Raw genomic sequence first — 14535 nt, 5'->3', positions numbered from 1 at the left:
CGCCTATCCAATAGATCGGCAAAATCAAATTATGAACTTTATTTCCCTCCTGTTAATATATTGTCCTTATAAAAACCAACAGAAATTAGTAGAAGGATTAGCATATTCATAATACGGAAATTTAGTAGTATTAGTGGGTGTCTTTTTCAAATTGATCAGTTTAATTTAAATTAAGTTTATAGGCAAATTAAAAAATCACCATCTGTACGACACTGTTAATATTTTTTTCTTAAACAAATATTTTTCGCTGTTAAAAAATTAGTAGAAGGATTGTAATATTCAATAGGAATTTACTAATGCTTTTTATTATAAGTAAAATTTAGGTACAAACATGACCGCCATGGCTAAAGCTAATATTGAAATTGTTTAAATATAGGCGCTTCAATAAAATCATCCACTGTATCCCACCTACCCTTCCTCACGAGCATGCAGCCAAAACTTTGAAGAGAAAACTTCTTGCTTTGGCAGTATAAAGTGAAACCATAGTCAAACCAGTTGTACGTCCAATACCGGTAGCACAGACATTATATTTGACTTTGAGGAAGATTTTATTGAAGTGCTACTTTCTTAAGACTTGGTTTCAATTGGTGCACCAGTGATCACGAAATTGTTTAGCTTAACTATTAGGGAACGATGTTACTATATTATAACGATGATTATATTTTATACTTCTTTAAGCTTACCAAGATAAAAGTTTTAAAACCCAAAGGTTATCACTCAGAAGGCCAAAATGTCTGTGACCGACGAAGAATTCCAAAGTTATAAAAGTTCCGAAATTATAAATTAGCACAGCTAAAAGATACTTTTGGAACACATGTCCTTTGACGGGATTCCAAATGACTAGTACTTACTTATATGTTAAACATATAAATAAGTTTTAATTTTTTTTAATAATGATTTCTTTAACAAAAACTCATATTTTATTATCAAACACTGAATTCATTAGCTTTAGTCCCATTCGACCGAAGGCGGTTTTTGAGGTGTCCCATTCGACCGAATTCCGCCGAAACGTGCGGTTTTTATGTGTCCCATTCGACCGAACGCTTTTATGTGTCCCATTCGACCGAACGCTGCTATATAAATTGGCTTTTGGAATGAGCATGAATTATATTTTTATCTTCACCTAGTCAAGAAAAGTAACTGAACCAAAACTGAAATAGTAAACTTAACCAACTCTAACCTAACCTAACCTAAACATGGATCTTCGATAGTACATACCTTATAAATAAAATACCAAATCACCCCGCCAATTGGGCTACATTTTAAAATTCTTTCGGTCGAATGGGATTTCGGTCGAATGGGAATAAACGAATTCATTAACCTCTAATTTCTCGGCTTCTGATTGGTCAAATTTTATCAAATCAAAGTCATTTGAACTAATAATATGGCGAGCAACAACTTTCTAATTGGAACCAAATCCGTAAACCCTACGGTTCTCGAGATAGTTTTTGAATGACCTTGAAGACATTGCTCACGGTCGTTCAATTTTACACTAGTAAATGTCCCCCTGCACGAGGAACGTTCCGTAGAAATTTGAAATTTAAAAAAAAAAACGTTTATCAGTTATTTATCATTTTTCGTTTTTTAGTGGACACCCTGTATACGTTAAACGAGTAATTTCAATACTTATGATATTAGAAAAGAGCGTTTACAGATGGGAAAAATTTTCCGGGTGATTTACGAAGAAACTAAATTATTATACAAGGAAAAACAACGCTCATAAACTAAATAAAATAAGGCGTTTTCGAAGCATTAAAGTTGATTTGAAATGACCAGAAACAGCCCCAAAAAGAGGGCCAAGAAATATAGACAGTCCTTAATACATAAAGATATCGAAATAATAAGTGGCATAAGCGGCGAATAACAAACAACAAAACGCCCTAAAAACAACACCCGGCAACTATTTCATAAACAGAACGCGTCTACGATGAAAAATTATCACCCAGAACTACAGAGAAAAATATAAATTTACGCCAGAGGCAAAATAATACGTGTAAATTATATCTGGTTTTCCGAAATGAATTCAATCCGGAATTACGTACAAAATATTATTTTCCAGCGATTAAAAGTCGATCAAGTGACCGAAAGAATAGACGTAATCAATTTTTGGAGGGGCTATTTCCGTTCGAATAATTTATAAATTGAATGTAACAGAAAAAGGATGCAGAATTCGACGACGGGAAATTATTATTTCAACGCGACTTTTACTTCTTAAGTCTTTTATGTGTTTCCTTTCTTCAATGTTTTGCAAATTAAAACGCCATCCATCATTTGATACACAGCAGGAATCCATACCTCTACTTAGAATGCTTATCGCGGCAGATTCTCGTCTCGATGTGGCTGACGGTTTTTTGACGTCATTATGTTAACATAGCAAACAACAACGTGAGAGGGGAGCGCGCCCAGAGGGGATTTTTTTATCTCGTAGGCGGGGCCAAAGCCGTCAGAGTGATCTTACCATACGCGATACGGCTGGATAAGCATTCCAAGTAGAGGTATGGATTCCTGTATACAGCGATGAAATCGGCAAACCTTTCCTCTTCCAAAGACACTAATTGGTGGAGCTAAAAATTGCTGCCCTGTTGGCGAGTCACACAGCAAAATTTAGTGATTTAAAGGCCTAGGTTTTCTTCTGCGTGTCCCCCTTTAAATTCGGCCAACATGTTCAGCGGTTGGCTTACCACCAGGGTATTTGTGCTCCACTAAGTTAATTTAAAGGGGGACAGGCAGAAAAAAACCTAGGCCTTTAAGCTAGGAGCAACAAACACAGCACCCCACACAAGGACAACACAACCCGTCAAAAGTCGTGCATTTTCTTGTGTACAATTTTCATTGGTTAGACGCTTTAGCACTTGTTGCCTTCGGAAGGGAAAAATTCAGAAATTGTCTTCCCCCCTTTTCGTAAAACATTTAGCGTTAAAGTTCGTCCAATGAAATTTGTACACAACACTGCGTTAGTGTGTTTAAAGGCTAGCTGCGTTCTCCTTGTGTTTGTGGCTCCTAGATTTAAGTGACTAACAATTTTAAAAATAGTGACTTATAAAAGTTTAAAAAATGCTTTGCCCCTGGAAAACACACAAGCAGACGAGCCTTTAAATAAAGTAACTTGGTTTTCTTGTTTTGATGTTGTAAATTAGACGAGGCACACTGTTTTTTAGCATAGACTGAACTGAACTTCAACGTATTTCGTGACGAATGAGCATATAAAAACCAGTTCAGTAAGCGTAACTTATAATATAGAAGGGTCTATTTTCCGCTAAATCACACGGAGTTCATTTCAATTTGGTTTTTAAATAGTTTAGAAGATATTTTTTAAGACAAATAATATTAAAAGCGCAAAAATCCTAAAAAAGTGTTAAATGGTGACTAATGTTTTTAAAAGTGACTTTTAGTGACAGAATTTTTAAAAAAAAGTGATTTTAAATGAGAAACAGGTCAGAAATCGGCATTATGGAGTTAATTAAAATAAGTTTGTATTTAAAGTAATTTTTTCAATCTGCAGTGTCGCCTGGTAGTTCCAATTTATTTCCAATATAATTTGAGGAATTTCCCCTTATTTAGTTTAAAAATATAACAACAGATGGCGCTATATTTTCAACGCTGGACCTTATAGCTATAAACACTTTATTTTAAAGCAAATTCCAGTCAAGACGAATAAATAAATTATGAGTTTGGTTCTCTGTGTGGCTTCTAGGTAATTAGAAGCTCCTTCTTTCCAGTGGGGGTCATTTTAGTCTGGCGCCATCTGTATTCGGAAAAGAGGAATTATAACCGCCATTTGTTTTAGTTATCTTATCGCTATGAAGATGGCGCCAGGCAAAAATGACACCAACTAAGAAACCACGTTATTACTCCAAGATACCAACACCAATTTAAAATACACATTTTTAACATACTTCCCAATAATACAAAAAATGATATATAAAATAACAAGCATTAAATAAATAGGTTTAACCCGGTATCCTAGTTAAATTACTTTCGATCATCAATAATAGTTCTTTTATAGAAAACCGCGGGTAATGGGTATAAGCAATCATAATACAACAGCTACAAAAAAGGTGCTTTCTATATTTCTAATAAAAGGAAAAAAATCGAAATCGGGCGGTTTATAATAATATAATTCCAATTCTATAAAACGATGAAAAATGGCAATTCAAAGTAGAAAAAGTAGATTTCTAGCATTGTGTCAGTCGACCCAAATAGGATTGAGATCGGAGGATAGTGTGGGTCTGCATTTCGCTAATAGAATTGCATTATTTATTTGACACGATGAAAAATTGGACCAAAATATACGGGATACGGATCAAAAAAATTAATCACGGGAACAGCGGCATACAGACCCGGTCCTTGTCAGTGGCTAAAATGATATCCGTTCCCCGCCTTCCCCTCTATTGTCAAGCGCGGTTAGGCATTTATAATTATAGAAAGGGATGATATACGATTCCAATTGTATTTTTTATACATTATTTTTTGTTCTTACCTATAGTATTAGATTTTTTACGTGATGGAGAATAAAAGTTCTTTTCCTTTCTGCCAGAGGGCGTGCCGTCGAGGGAACTACACTATTCGATAATAAGCTGTTAGGAGCGCGTATCTCTTGCAACACGCGTTGAAAGAGGAATCATTATTCTTAAAGCCAGTAATAATGTCATTGCAAGATTTATCATCAGACACAGGGTCGCGCGTAGTTCGGGTTACTAAATAAAACGACTGGGTATAAGGACCTTTTCGTGGTATAGATTTAAATGACTGATTATTTTTATTTTTAAAATATTATTTTAGAATTCGCCTGAAAAAACCACCAAACCACTGTTCAGAGAGAAGTTAATTATAGTTACCAAAGAGTGTTCTAAGTTATAATAATAAAACTATTATACGAAATATTTTGGGTTTATATAATAGCTTTGTTTTTAATTTGTAGTTTAGAGAAGTTGCAATTCGTAGCCTTCACAATGGCCGCCATTTTGTTTGTAGCATAGAGTAGTAGCACTCCGTAGCTTTTAGCATGGCCGCCATTTTTAGCATAGAGTAGTAGCCCTCCGTAGCTTTTACCATGGCCGCCATTTTTTAGCATAGAGTAGTAGCACTCCGTAGCTTTTAGCATGGCCGCCATTTTTAGCATAGATTAGTAGCACTCCGTAGCTTTTACCATGGCCGCCATTTTTTAGCATAGAGTAGTAGCACTCCGTAGCTTTTAGCATGGCCGCCATTTTTTAGCATAGAGTAGTAGCACTCCGTAGCTTTTAGCATGGCCGCCATTTTTTAGCATAGAGTAGTAGCACACGGTAGCTTTTACCATGGCCGCCATTTTTTAGCATAAGAGTAGTAGCATTCCGTAGCTTTTAGCATGGCCGCCATTTTTAGCATAGAGTAGTAGCACTCCGTAGCTTTTAGCATGGCCGCCATTTTTTAGCATAGAGTAGTAGCACTCCGTAGCTTTTAGCATGGCCGCCATTTTTAGCATAGAGTAGTAGCACTCCGTAGACGTATGGATTCCTGTCTTAGCAAGTTTTTATGGAAAGGGGAAATCGAAAAGCTGATGGAAAAACCCCCTCTAATCAATGGGTAGATAATTTGCAAATTTCTATGTAGAGAACGATGAAGTATAGTCCTAAAAATAAAGAATATTAGAAATTAAGGTTAAACCAACTCCGGTGAGTCTACGATGATTCTAATAACGCCAATCAGACTGCTATGGCCATAAATAACAAAAAAAGCAGGTCGATATCAACAATTATTTAGACACGATGGCGCATTTGGTCGAACAGAAAACAACTTAGGTATCCCAATTATTCGCCTATTTTTGGCGCAGTTTCTTGGACGTTTTTAATGAGGGGTTTCGGTGGCCGAGACAACAGCGGGTAGCACTCTTCACTAACTGGTCGCGTGAGATCGGAGCGGCTTTTGGGGACGGCGGCGCCGCTGAACGTGTTTTCGTGCGGCTGCCCCCTCCCCGTCATTAAGAACGCCGCCTTTCGATTCGACGACTGGCCCGGCCAAATATTTCGAGCTGAAAGAAGCCGCCCGGATTCACGATTATCGCCGGCCCTCGGGGACCAGCCCAGGATACGCGTAAGTAGCTCGCGGATCATCACCGCTCTACTCGACGTTCAATCGCTATTAAGGTTGCGCGAGTACTCGAACATCATCGAGTACTCGGCCTTTTTTTGAGATCGAGTACTCGAACCAGACCTCGAATAAGTAATTGCAGGGTGACCAGGGATAAGCTTGGAAAAATTTATAGGAAAAATAGGAATTTTAGGGGCGAATTATAGGAAAATATTGGAAACTAAATAGGCGAATTTTAGGAAAATATAGGAATTTAAATAGGCTAAATATAAAATAGGCGAATTATAGGAAAATATTGGAAACTTAATAGGCGAATTTTAAGAAAATATAGAAAATTAAATAGTCTAAATATAAAATAGGCAACTTATAGGAAAATATTGGAAACTAAATAGACGAATTTTAGGAAAATATTGGAAACTAAATAGACGAATTTTAAGAAAATATAGGAATTTAAATAGGCTAAATATAAAATAGGCGAATTATAGGAAAATATTGAACTAAATAGGCGAATTTTAAGAAAATATTAGAAACTTAATAGGCGAATTTTAAGAAAATATAGGAATTAAATAGGCTAAATATAAAATAGGTGAATTATAGGAAGCTAAATAGGCTAAGAAAAATATGGGGAAAATAATAAGGTAATTGTTGCATATCGGTATACTTCGACTCGAATCACCTAGAATATTGATTATGTTTTGTACACTGCTTTCTTGCATTATTGGATCACTTAGCGGATTTACAAAGCCCGTACATTTCAAGGTTTTGTTCGAACGTTGTCACTAGATGTTCTATGACACGTAAAAGTTATTTCATTTTCAAAAGACCGTGAATTTATAGGAAAATAGGTAAAAATAAAGGAATTTATAGGAAGGCATTAAAAATATAGGAACACCTAGGAAATATAGGAACACCTAGGAAATATAGGAAGTCTGGTCACCCTGTAAGTAGCTTGCCAGATCCTCACCGCTCTACTCGACGTTCAATCGATAATTCGCTATACCTCGTCACAGATTTTTGGTGCTGGGTTTTAGTGTTATTCTAAAAAATTGTTTGATTTTAAGTTAAACACGTTTAACCGTAATTATGATGTGGGAATTTGAATATTTATTTCATTGATGATCGGGTTCAGTAAATTCTAAAGCAATTAATTTAAAGGATAAAAGGAGGTTTTGAACATTGATTTAATTGGCTTAAAATATATTCTAAAATATTCGAAGAAATTCTAACTTCTAGTAATAAAATAGTAAAGAATATTGGATTTAACAATTCTAATGCAGTTTAAAACTAATTTGAATCATTATCTCCAAATATCCCAATTTAATTCGAGTATTCTAGAAATTGTTTTATTTACATATAAATTTGCCAAATTGATCATTCGAGCATAAATGACATCAAACCCTAATAAAAATGGTAAAAAACTTCATCAGGGCGCAGGGTTGAAAGGCAGGAAGTCGTATAAAAGTCATTAAATCAGGGCACGCGAGAAAACCTGGATCAAAGCGAAGCGTGGAGATCTATCAGGACGATGGAGATATTATCCTGAGGTGCTACGACACTCGAGGGCGTCGAGAAAGCAGAGACATCTAGCGGGAGGGGGATACCCAATTTTATGGAGAGGCATCGCATTTCGGAGGGGAGAGCCTCATCGGCCGGGACAGAAGAGAATCTAAATAACTATATTACGATTCGAAAGAAAAACCAGTCTTTCAAATATATTCTCTTCCTAAATTGCCCATTGCCAACGATGGCAAACACCAGAGAAATTAACAGGTTGGTCAAGCTCAAACTTCATCCGCGGATAAAAACTTTCACATCATCGAGGTAGATTTCCCTATTTCACAGAGAGCCGCCCAATTTCTTTAATTTTTTATAAGAAAAATATAATTATTTTGTTATAGGTCAAAAGTTGATCATCTAGCATCTTATTGGATAAAAGGGTTAAAGGGGAAATCCCGCGATTACTTCGGTTCCCCTTTCCATAAAAACTTGATGAAGTAAACGGTAATAGTAAGAGTAGGGAGCTGTTGGCTCGCGTGGCATGAAGGGCTTGACAACACCCTCCTACGCATTGTAACCCGGACACCTGAATTAATGGCTTTAAAAGTCGCTAGATGACTTGACCCTAGGGTGGTAACTTCGGTATTAGCCTAGCTGATTATAATTAGATTATAATGTATTATATGGAATCATATTGGGGGAAAAATCCTAAAAATATATTATATAGAATCATATAGGATAAAAATTGGTTATAAAGGATCATATAGGATAAAAATTGGTTATAAAGGATCATATAGGATAAAAATTGGTTATAAAGGATCATATAGGATAAAAATTGGTTATAAATGATCATATAGGATAAAAATTGGTTATAAAGGATCATATAGGATAAAAATTGGTTATAAAGGATCATATAGGATAAAAATTATTATATACGATTATTACGGACAAAAATGGATTATAGGACAAAAAAATTATAATATAGTATATCTGGCAAAAATTGATTGTCTAAAATTCATCATATATCACAAAAATGGATTGTATAGGATCATATAGGGGGGAAATGATTATATAGAATCTATAGTACCATAAATTGATTATATAAGACCATAATTTTTCTAAGAAATGATGTTAGGTCAAATTTCAGGTTAAAAAGCCATAATGTTCATTTGGACATAAAGAATCTAGCCCTATTTGTCAGGAAAAACTAATTATAAATAAATATTTCAAATAGCACAAGTGATAAGCGCGCTCCTCTCATGAGTCAGTTTGAGTGGTGTTGGTCATATCGAGCGAAATTGAGCGGGGAAAAAACTTTTTTTAAAGAGCGCCAAACGAAAATGAGATAAACTAAAATTTTGCCTCTCAAAAAAAGCCGAAAAGAGATTAGCTAAAATTTTGCCTCTCGAAAAAAGGCGAAAAGAGATGAGCTAAAATTTGGCCGCTCAAAAAAAGGCGAAAAGAGATGAGCTAAAATTTTGCCTCTCAAAAAAAGGCGAAAAGAGATGAGCTAAAATTTGGCCGCTCAAAAAAAGGCGAAAAGAGATGAGCTAAAATTTGGCCGCTCAAAAAAAAAGGCGAAAAGAGATGAGCTAAAATTTTGCCTCTCGAAAAAAGGCGAAAAGAGATGAGCTAAAATTTGGCCGCTCAAAAAAAGGCGAAAAGAGATGAGCTAAAATTTGGCCGCTCAAAAAAAAAGGCGAAAAGAGATTAGCTAAAATTTTGCCTCTCGAAAAAAGGCGAAAAGAGATGAGCTAAAATTTGGCCGCTCAAAAAAAGGCGAAAAGAGATGAGCTAAAATTTTTCCTCTCGAAAAAAGGCGAAAAGAGATGAGCTAAAATTTGGCCGCTCAAAAAAAAAGGCGAAAAGAGATGAGCTAAAATTTTGCCTCTCAAAAAAAGGCGAAAAGAGATGAGCTAAAATTTGGCCGCTCAAAAAAAAAGGCGAAAAGAGATGAGCTAAAATTTTGCCTCTCGAAAAAAGGCGAAAAGAGATGAGCTAAAATTTTGCCTCTCAAAAAAAGGCGAAAAGAGATGAGCTAAAATTTGGCCGCTCAAAAAAAAAGGCGAAAAGAGATTAGCTAAAATTTTGCCTCTCGAAAAAAGGCGAAAAGAGATGAGCTAAAATTTGGCCGCTCAAAAAAAGGCGAAAAGAGATGAGCTAAAATTTTGTCTCTCAAAAAAAGGCGAAAAGAGATGAGCTAAAATTTGGCCGCTCAAAAAAAGGCGAAAAGAGATGAGCTAAAATTTGGCCGCTCAAAAAAAAAGGCGAAAAGAGATGAGCTAAAATTTTGCCTCTCAAAAAAAGGCGAAAAGAGATGAGCTAAAATTTGGCCGCTCAAAAAAGGCGAAAATTTTTCCGCCCAAAAACGCGCAAACGTGAGCCGCTGTTTAATAAAAATGCCCATCACTGTACAGCACGCAGTCCTATTTTCACATTTATTACCCAGTACAATTCCCAAAATGGTCATTAAGTTAAAGATAACTTTCAATTAGGCCTATTTAAAAATAAAGACATCATTGTGTCGACCAGTTAGCAGGTGGTGGGATTTTATGGTTCTGGAAATTAGAAGCCGGGTGAAAGTTCAGTCTTTGTCCACGATGTTCCCTTGACACAGGGGTTAAAGTTCGTGTTGCCATTACCCCAAAGCTTTCGTTATTATTATAATATTTTTTACGAAAAACCCAACCTCGTTAAGTCAGTCAAAGTGACAAGCATGTACCATTAAGAAATGTTCTAGTGTTGATTTATCGTTCTATTTGTGTTTTCCCTTACTTGAGCTTTGTATTGCGTTGGTGTTCCATTTCAAAACTATACGATTTCGTGTCATGTTTCCGCCATAAATCGAATAATACTACCATAAGTTTATAATTACGAAAGTGTGTCAGTTACATTTTTACTAAGATAATTTTTAGAATGATCACCCATTTTTGGTGAACTTCACACGGACTTCAGATTAAGTCAGTTTTACTCCTAATAAGTGCTCTTGGTCTCGACAATGCGCGTGCAAGTTTAGTATTTTTTCGTTTTACGGCTGGTTTTTACAAGAGCAAAAACGCCATAACGGCAAAAATATTGTATTAGGCCTAATGGGGATATTTTGCGTCGACGCAAAAATATTGTATTAGGCCTAATGGCGATTTCTTTCGTCGACGCAAAAATTTTGTATTAGGCCTAATGGGGATTTCTTTCCTCGACGCAAAAGTTTTGTATTAGGCCTAATGGGGATTTCTTTCCTCGACGCAAAAGTTTTGTATTAGGCCTAATGGGGATTTCTTTCCTCGACGCAAAAGTTTTGTATTAGGCCTAATGGGGATTTCTTTCCTCGACGCAAAAGTTTTGTATTAGGCCTAATGGGGATTTCTTTCCTCGACGCAAAAGTTTTGTATTAGGCCTAATGGGGATTTCTTTCCTCGACGCAAAAGTTTTGTATTAGGCCTAATGGGGATTTCTTTCCTCGACGCAAAAGTTTTGTATTAGGCCTAATGGGGATTTCTTTCCTCGACGCAAAAGTTTTGTATTAGGCCTAATGGGGATTTCTTTCCTCGACGCAAAAGTTTTGTATTAGGCCTAATGGGGATTTCTTTCCTCGACGCAAAAGTTTTGTATTAGGCCTAATGGGGATTTCTTTCGTCGACACAAAAATATTGTATTAGGCCCAAAAATCCCGTACACTCAAATCTAGGCGAAAATCAGTAGGAAAATCTCGAAATTGGCCTAAAAATCCAGAAAGCAACACGAAAATCGTACTATGAAATCTCAAAATCAGTTTCTGATTTCCGAAATAGCTTTGAGATTCAAAATCACGTACGCTAAATTTGTAAGTGTCCGACTTGGAACGAAACAGCCACCAACACAAAGAACTAAGTCATTGTTTTCGTATTTCAAAGGTTTATAAGCTTGCTTATGTTATTATGATTTATCAATTTATAATGTTAAGTGCGTCCTGTGTTATATTTGTAATCATTTTGTACGTGCTAAAGTTTAAAAACGCGCTGTTACGCGTGCTAGTGCAAACAAAACTTAAGCCGTTTAGGCGATTAATGCCAAATTTATGTTAATGTGATTTAAGTAGTGATTACAAGAATGAAAACTGTATGACGTTGGTTTATTTTTGGGTCGATTGAGTTTCTACACTCATGTTTGATTTGGGATATCAGTCTGGTTTGGTTGGAGACCAGCCATATTTTATCATCAAAGAATTAGCCCTATAATTTCGAACAGGATCATCTACTTTCATACAAATTATCCTATTTTATAAATACAGGATCATCTATTTTTCATACAAGTCAGGATCATTTATTTTATCCATACAGGATCATATATTCTATCCATATAGGATCATCTATTTTTTTCCATACAGGATCTAGATATTGCTTCCACACAGGATCATCTATCTTTCCATACAGGATCTAGATATTGTTTCCATACAGGATCATCTATTTTTTTTTCATACAGGATCTAGATATTGTTTCCATACAGGATCTAGCTATTGTTTCCATACAGGATCATCTATGTTTTTCCATACAGGATCATCTATGTTTTTCCATACAGGATCATCTATGTTTTTCCATACAGGATCATCTAATTTTTTCCATACAGGATCATCTATTTTTCCATACAGGATCATCTATTTTTTCCATACAGGATCATCTATTTTTCCATGCAGGATCATCTATTTTTCCATACAGGATCATCTATTTTTTTCATATAGGATTATCTATTTTTTTGTATACAGGATATTTCTATTTATTCAGAAAAATATTCAAATTTTTATCCTATTTAACCTATTTTTCATAAAGCCAACTATAGCCCAGTAGCGTATCCAGGAGGGGGGCACAGGGGGCACGTGCCCCCCCGAAACGTATGGTTGTATGTACAATTTTTTTATTTTTGTTTTACATTTTTTCATTGTGTGCCGTCCCCGAAACCAAATCCTGGCTACGCTACTGCTATAGCTACGGTAATAGTGAATGTATAGGGAGCTGTTGGCTCGCGTGGCATGAAGGGCTATCCAGCACCCTCCTACTCATTGTAACCCAGTCACAAGATTTAAGGGCATTAAAAGTCGCTTGATGAATAAGGCCTAAGGTGATCATTATTTTAATTATTAATATTATTATTACCTTTAAAAGCCACAATTTCCAAAGCTTTTGAACATTTTAGACAAATACGGTGGCGGAAAACCACAGCGTATAATTCCGGGCGAACAACAAACGGTTTCGGATCGTAGTAAAATATTATCTAAAGGCGTCGTATACTTCGATATTAATGAGCCATTTTTTATTCGAGTTTTCATGTCTAGAGGGGGTATCCAACCTAATGAGCGTTACTTATTTTTTCCGCAGCGCGCTCTGGCTTCTCACTCTTAATATTATTTCTAACTCTCTCTCTCGGTGTAAAAACGTGTAGCCATAATGGCTAAATTATCACATTTCCACGCCGAATCCATTTCCCTTTGATTATACATGCCTTTTTATCGGTGTTTTTTCTATCACTTTTTATCTCGTTATGAAGAGAATTCGCCCGATCCGATAGACGGGCAAATTATGGTTCTATTCCTTCGGCTGATTGAGTCAATGTTTTGACTTTTGAGACGGATAATGCCGAAGACTATAATTTTTACTGCTGTTTTTGATAAGATACATATATCATTATTTTATGCTTCAAATTTTTTTCTGGCCTTCTAAATGACGTTATTGGGAATTTAGAAGCGAAAACTATATAATCCTAAATGTTATGCAAAGTTTTTATTTATGCTATAGGGTCAATGGAAGTAAGTGCATGATCAAAATATTTTTTTGGGAGTTTACTTGAAATTACTCCTAAATTAAAAATAGCACACTCTTAAGAGTTGGTACCATTAATATGCCCACTTTATCCTACAAATTAATCAAATTTAATATCAAATAAATAGTTATTTAATTATTAATTGTTTAATTTAACTAATAATCAGCTAGGCAAATACCTAAGGCACCACCTTAGGCCTAAGTCATCAAGCGACTTTTGAAGCCATTAATTCAGGGTTACAATGCGTAGGAGGGTGGTGGCAAGCCCTGCATGCCACGAGATCGAGCCAACAGCTCCCTACACTAACTATTACCGTTAAGGGGGAAGACTACAGTGGCCATTGTCTACTTTCGCGCTATTTCAAGCTGAACTTTTTTAATTTTGTATTTTAACTTATAAAATTAATATTTAAGTGTAGAACAGCCTCTTGTTTAGTGCTTAAAATAATTTTGACAATTTTAAATTTAAAAGTAATTACATTATTACGTTTTAATTCGGACCCCCGGAGCTAAGCAAGTTGGGCAAGCGCCCAAACTACCCTTTAGTTAGGACCTTATATCTCGTTAACTATTAATATTAGAATTATCAAAATTATTTTAAGCACTAGAGGAAGGTTCAGCCTAATAAGAAAAATATAATTCAATTGTGTAATTGTTAAAACAGAAACGTTCAGATTGAACGAAAAAGAGGCTTTTACTGTATTCTTCCCCCTTAACCTCGACAAGTTCTTATGGAAGGAGAAACCGAAGTGGTCGGGGGAAAACCCCTTAATCCGGTGGGGAGAGAACTTGCAAACTCAACGCAGAAGTAGTTGTTCCAAGTTTTCACCCAGTGCCACAAGTTGGGATCGAACCCGCCTCCTCTAGCTGCGAGGCGAAAGTGCTAACCACTCCGCCACCCCACTCTGTTACTGATCACACTTACCCCAAAACGCGGGGCAAGTGTGATATGGGGATGGGGTAATTGTTATCACGTGAAATCCTTGACCAATCGCAATGAAATTACATACATAAGTTAAATATGGTGTCCCAATAAAGCAATTTTTTTAAACTAAAGTACCCTGATGCTTTTGTAGCCAGCAAAAGCTTAACCTATCCATTTTTAAAAAGTTGTCTTATAAACCATAAATTATTTTACCAAAATTTAACATTGGTTAACTGATCACACTTACCCCACACT

This window comes from Leiobunum rupestre, chromosome 9 (assembly GCF_980474605.1).
Source record: "Leiobunum rupestre chromosome 9, qqLeiRupe1.1.hap1, whole genome shotgun sequence".
Lineage (NCBI taxonomy): Eukaryota > Metazoa > Arthropoda > Arachnida > Opiliones > Sclerosomatidae > Leiobunum > Leiobunum rupestre.
Note: the sequence above shows the minus strand (reverse complement) of the source record.